Source organism: Sapajus apella, unplaced genomic scaffold (genome assembly GCF_009761245.1).
Source record: "Sapajus apella isolate SASKATOON/1434 unplaced genomic scaffold, GSC_monkey_1.0 scaffold266, whole genome shotgun sequence".
Lineage (NCBI taxonomy): Eukaryota > Metazoa > Chordata > Mammalia > Primates > Cebidae > Sapajus > Sapajus apella.
In genome coordinates this window covers 237,025-243,024 of record NW_022437206.1, presented here as the reverse complement: position 1 = coordinate 243,024, position 6,000 = coordinate 237,025, and positions in this window count along the sequence as shown.

Sequence of the window (6,000 nt, the reverse complement as noted above, 5' to 3'; positions counted from 1 at the left end):
TTATTTGAGATGAAGTCTCACTCTGTCACCCAGGCTGGAGTGTAATTGTACTTTCTTGGCTCATTGCAACCTCTGCCTCCCAGGTTCATGCAATTCTCCTGCCATGGCCTACCAAGCAGCTGGAACTACAGGCACACACCACCATGCCTGGTGAATTTTTTAGTGTTAGTAGAGACAGGGTTTCTCTGTATTGGACAGGCTGGTCTTAAACTCCTGACCTCGTGATCTGTCCATCTCGGCCTCCCAAAGTACTGAGATTACAGGGATGAGCCACTGCTCTCGGCCTGTCAGTAGTATTTCTATAAACTAACAATTATCTCAAAATAAATTTTAAAACAATTCCATCTACAATAACTGTAGTAACAATACTTTGAAATAAATTTTACCAAAAAATTTGAAGCACCTTACATTATACTCTAAAAAACATTAAAGATATTGATACATCAAAAAAGTAATCATTAATGAACTCCCATTATTAATATTGTTAAATATTTGTATTACACAAAATGATCTACAGGTATAATGCAGCCTCAATGAAAATATCAGTGGCAAACTTGATAAAAATTTTTAAGAATAGGCCAGGCACAGTGGATTACACCTGTAATTTAAGCACTTTGGGAGGCCAAGGTGGACAGATCACTAGGTCAAGAGATCAAGATAATTTTGGCCAATACAGTGAAACCACATCTCTACTGAAAATACAAAAAATAGCTGGGCATGGTGTCTTGTGCCTGCAGTTTCATCTGCTTTGGCAGAACTGAGGTGGCAGAAATGCTTGCACCCGGGAGGCTGAGGTTGCAGGGAGCCCGATCATACCTCTGCTCTGCAGCTTGGCAACAAAGTGAGATACTGTCTTAAAAAAAAAAAAAAAAAAATCTTAACAACAGATTTACAATTTATATGGTACCACAAAAGACCCTAAATAGCCAAAGCCATCAAACAGAAAAAAGTGAAATTATCACCCTACCTGACTTTGAAATATGCTACAAAACTGTAGTCACAAAAACAGAATGGTAATTCAATAAAAACAGATACTGGGCCAATGGAGTAGAAAACAGATATTAGAAATATAGTCATGTAGTTACAACTAACTGATTTTAAATGAATGTGACAATTTCTTAGGCAAAAAACAGTAAATGCTGTTGACAAAATTTTATGGACACATGCAGAGTAATAAAAAGAGACCCTCAACTCACACCACATATAAAAATCCACTCAAAATAAATTAGATGCATAAATGTGGGCTGGAGACTCTGAAACTACTACTACAAAAACAAAAACAAAGTGAGCAAGTTTCATAATTTTGGTTAGGCAGTGACTCTTTTTATTTAACCTCAAAATCCCAGGGAACAAAAGAAAAAATAAGAGTCAGAATACTTGAAACTAAAATGCTGATGCACAGAATATTGTACATCAACAGGATAACTAAATAATGCAATCAATAGCATAACTTAAATATGGGACAAGTGGTTAATATCAAAAATATGTAAGAAACTTAAATGACTATACAACAATAAACAAGTAACTACTAAAAATGAGCAAAAAGCACATTTTTCAAGAGAATACATACATGTGACAAACAGATATATTAAAAAAGGTTGAATGTCAATTCTTAATAGGGAAAGCAAGCAAAAAAAACTATGATACCTCAACTCACTTGTTAGAATGACTCTCACAAAAACAAAAACAAAAAAGGTTGGGTGCAGTGGCTTATGGTTGTAATCCCAGCACTTTGGGAAGCCAAGGGAGGTGGATCAGGAGTTTGAAACCAGCCTGGCCAACATGGCAAAAACCCATCCCTACTAAAAATACAAAAAACTAGCTGAGCGTGGTGGCGGGACCTGTAATCCCAACTAATCGGGAGGTTCAGGCAAGTGAATAGCTTGAACCCAGGAGGTGGAGGTTGCAGTGAGCTAAGATCACATCATGGCACTCTAGCCTGGGTGACAGAGCAAGACTCTGTCACAAAAATAAATAAATAAATAAAATAAAAAAGTATTAGTTGGTAAGGATGTGAATAAAAGAAAATGCTTCTACATTTTTGGTTTGAATGAAAATGAGGACAGCCATTATGCATAACTAAACAGGTTACTAAAAAATAAAAACCCTTAAAATCAAACTAGTATATAACAAATTTACTATTGGATACATATCCAGAACAAAATCAGAATAAATATCCACACTTCTATGTTATTTGCAGCACTCTTCAGAACAGCCAAATTATACAGTCAACAGTTCAACATCTAATGAGTAAATAAAGACAATATGGTATATATACCCAATGAAATACTATTTATATTTAGAAAATTCTATTATTTCCTATCACATGGATTAACCTGAAGAACATCAGCTGAAATAAGTCATAGCTGAAATAAGTCAGTCACAGAAAGATTAGTATCTCATGATTTCACTTACACATGGATTCTAAAAAACAATCTCACTGATGTAGAGAGCAGAACGGTGACTAATAGATGCCAAGGTATTTAGAAAAATTGGAGAATTGGAAAGATGCCTGTTGAAGAATACATAATTATAGCTGGATAGGAGGAATAAGTTCAAGATTCTACAGCATTGTGACTATAGTTTATAATATTGCATTTGTTGTCTGAAAAATGCTAACACAATGTTATGTGATCTCACCACAAAAAAAGTGTTAACTATTTGAGATAAAGCATTAATTACCTAGAGCTAAGCCTTTGATCGCATGTATATACTTCAAAATGTTGTTTTACAGAAAAAAATAAATTTATCTTTCAAGTTAGAGAATATATTTTTAAAACCTTATAAAAAAATAACAGTATTTCAAATAATGTTTGTCTTTGTCATAAACTTGGCTGAACAGTATAAGAAATAGTCTTTGTGCCGTTTTTGTCGTGTGTCAGTCATAACCATAGGAACTTTGATACTTGTCAGCATGTTTCAAACCCAACTCAGTGCATGGGAGGAGCGAATGGACTTTAGTCCCTTTTTAAGCTTGGGGCACCTGGAGTTTCTGGTGCTGACAGTAATGGTATGAAAGACACTAAAAGAGCAAGTGTTACTTATGGTCCCATGACTGGCCACTCTATGAACACTGAAAACTAATTCACATGAAAAATAACAAAAAAAGTTTTAATCCAAAGGCTGCGTTGATTTCTAAAAGTTTTCCAGAGAAAATAATTGAGGATACACTTAGGTGTCTAAGAATAAAAACTGTAGACTAACCTTCACCCACTAAAAAACTTTAAAAAAATAAGAGCAATTTCTCAAAATTGGAGTACCAATTTGGAAAAGAAATATGATTCCAAATCTGCAGAGGTCATTGAATTGTTTTGCAACCACTCACTTTCACATTTAAAAACAGACGACTTGGCCTGGAAATGTGCGTTGTGCTATATAGTAAAAAATTAAATTTAGGCTGGGAACAGTGGCTCACACCTGTTATCCGGCACTTTGGGAGGTTGAGGCAGGTGGATCCCCTGAGGTCAGGAGTTCAAGACCAGCCTGCCCAACATGGTGAAACCCCATCTCTACAAAAATACAAAATTAGCCAGGCATGATGGCTGGTGCTTGTAATTCCAGCAACTCAGGAGGCTGAGGCAAAAGAATTGCTGGAACCTGGGAGATGTAGGTTGCAGTAAGCCCAGATTATGCCACTGCACTCCAGCCTGAGTGACAGACCAAGGCTTCATCTTAAAAAAATTAATTTAATATGGTTCACTTACCATAAACTCTCTTAAAATTTCAACTTCTATATTTCCTAGAAAATTTTATATTTATCACCCTTCTGGTAAGAATCTAGTAAGACCTTCTTTTTGCAAACAATAAAGCACCATGCAGTCCTTCTTGCACGTGGACAGTGTATGCTTTTATCATAATTAACTGATCTGAAAGTCATATTGATAAGCAAACTCTCCAGGTGAAAACAGTTTTTCAGGGCATTAAAAAATACCAAAGTTAACATCAAAACCCTCAAAATACCATGTAAAATGGCATGGCATGAAGAAAATAGTGAGAAATCTGTAGGCATAACACAGGAAAAGAAGGACTATGGTGCACACATGGCTGGAATACACATAAAAAGACAAACAAAACTTAAGAATTAGGAAATAAATAAGAATTTCTTTTTAAATTCAGCAAAATTCAGCTTTGCAGCCTGAAAAATGGTCCTCTCCACATGAAGACTCAATGTTAATTGTTTACCTTTGATCTTTTCTGCCTCTGACTTGAAGTTACAAACTAAATTTAACAGGAATATTTATGCCTTATTATGGAGCATCTGTTACACAGCAAGCACTGCTAAATTTATTATATAAACATTCTCATGATTTATGAAGCTTCCCTAGAAATTACCTAAAAAAATTGGCACAATCAATAAATCAATTTACTTATGTTCATTTTAAAACTTGAAAAAACAATCACTTAAAAAAACTAGGTTTATATAGGGTTGAAGTGAAATGTTTGAACTAAATAAAATTTAATACATTAATTTTGGAATTACAGCTATAATTATTCTGTATACATAAGTAAATTTCTTTCTTTTTCTTTACACTGAGTCTTCCTCTATCACCCAGTCTGGAGTGCAGTGGTGCAATCTTGGCTCACTGCAACCTCTGTCTCCTGGGTTAAAGCTATTCTCCTGCCCCAGCCTCCCCAATAGCTGGCATTACAGGTGTGCACCACTACATGTGGCTAATTTTTGTATCTTTAGTAGAGATGAGGTTTCACCATTTGGCCAGGCAAATCTCAAACTCCTGACCTCAGGCGATCCACCCATCACGGCATCCCAAAGTGCTGGAATTACAGGTGTGAGCCCCAGGCCTGGCCATTGGCTAATTTCATTAAAATTTTTCTTATAATCACACAACAGCTCACATAATTAATACTTCATAAACTATAAAACAAAAAATATAAGAAACAAGAAAGTTATGGGTCTAGCATAAGTACCAGGTAAGTAGAACCAGAGAATTTGTATGGGGAGATTCTGAACCATAAGCCATAAGATATTACAGTAATACATTTAATACAAACTAGAGAGTATAGATTTGCATTCAGCATTTTTGAGAATTTTTTGTTCTCTAAAAAATTAGACACCTTGCTGGGTTTGCTGGCCCACACCTGTAATCACAGCAGTTTGGGAAGTCAAGGCAGATGGATCACCTAGGTCAGGAGTTCAAGAATAGCCTGACGAATATGGTGAAACCCCATTTGTACTAAAAATACAAAAATTAGCCAAGTGTGGTGGCCTGTGCCTGTAATCCCTGCTACTCAGGAGGCTGAGACAGGAGAATTGCTTGAATCTGGGAGGCGGATGTTGTAGCCAGGCAAGATTATGACACTGCAGTCCAGCCTGGGAAACAGAGCAAGCCTGTCTCAAAAAAAAAAAGAAAAGAAAACAAAAAAGAAAAAAAGAAAATTAAACATCTTATTAAAATGATTTGTCTTGTTCCAATAGTAATCTTTTATTCTGAAAATAGTTACAAACTCATAGTAAAACAAACACAATTCATAATTTTCTTAAACCTAGGGTTCATATTTAGACTAATAGATGTGTATACTTAAGTCTATGTAAATCAAAACTAAAAGTCTGTATGTGTTTGCAAGCATACGGGCCACATATTCAAAGAAAAACATATAAGAAGTTTTAAAAAGTATTCAGTACTCAGATGTGTAAATTTTATTTATAATCATATATAATTTTTGTTATTACAAAAATGATCCTGTAGTCCATAACAATTTAATTGTACATCTCAAAATAACTGAAACTGCAGAATTGGTTTGTAATACAAAAAATAAATTCCAGAGGTGATACCTCATTTAACCTAATTTGATTACTGTACATTGTACATCTCTGTCAGAATATATAGCATATATACATATATACAACATAAACATTATGTGCCAACAAAAAATTACAACGGTAAATTTAAATGTTAAAAAAAAATAAAAATTTTACCAAAAGGAACAATATTTCTTATTTGCAGTTTTAAGTCACTGGCAAAAAAGATTACTAGAGATGTT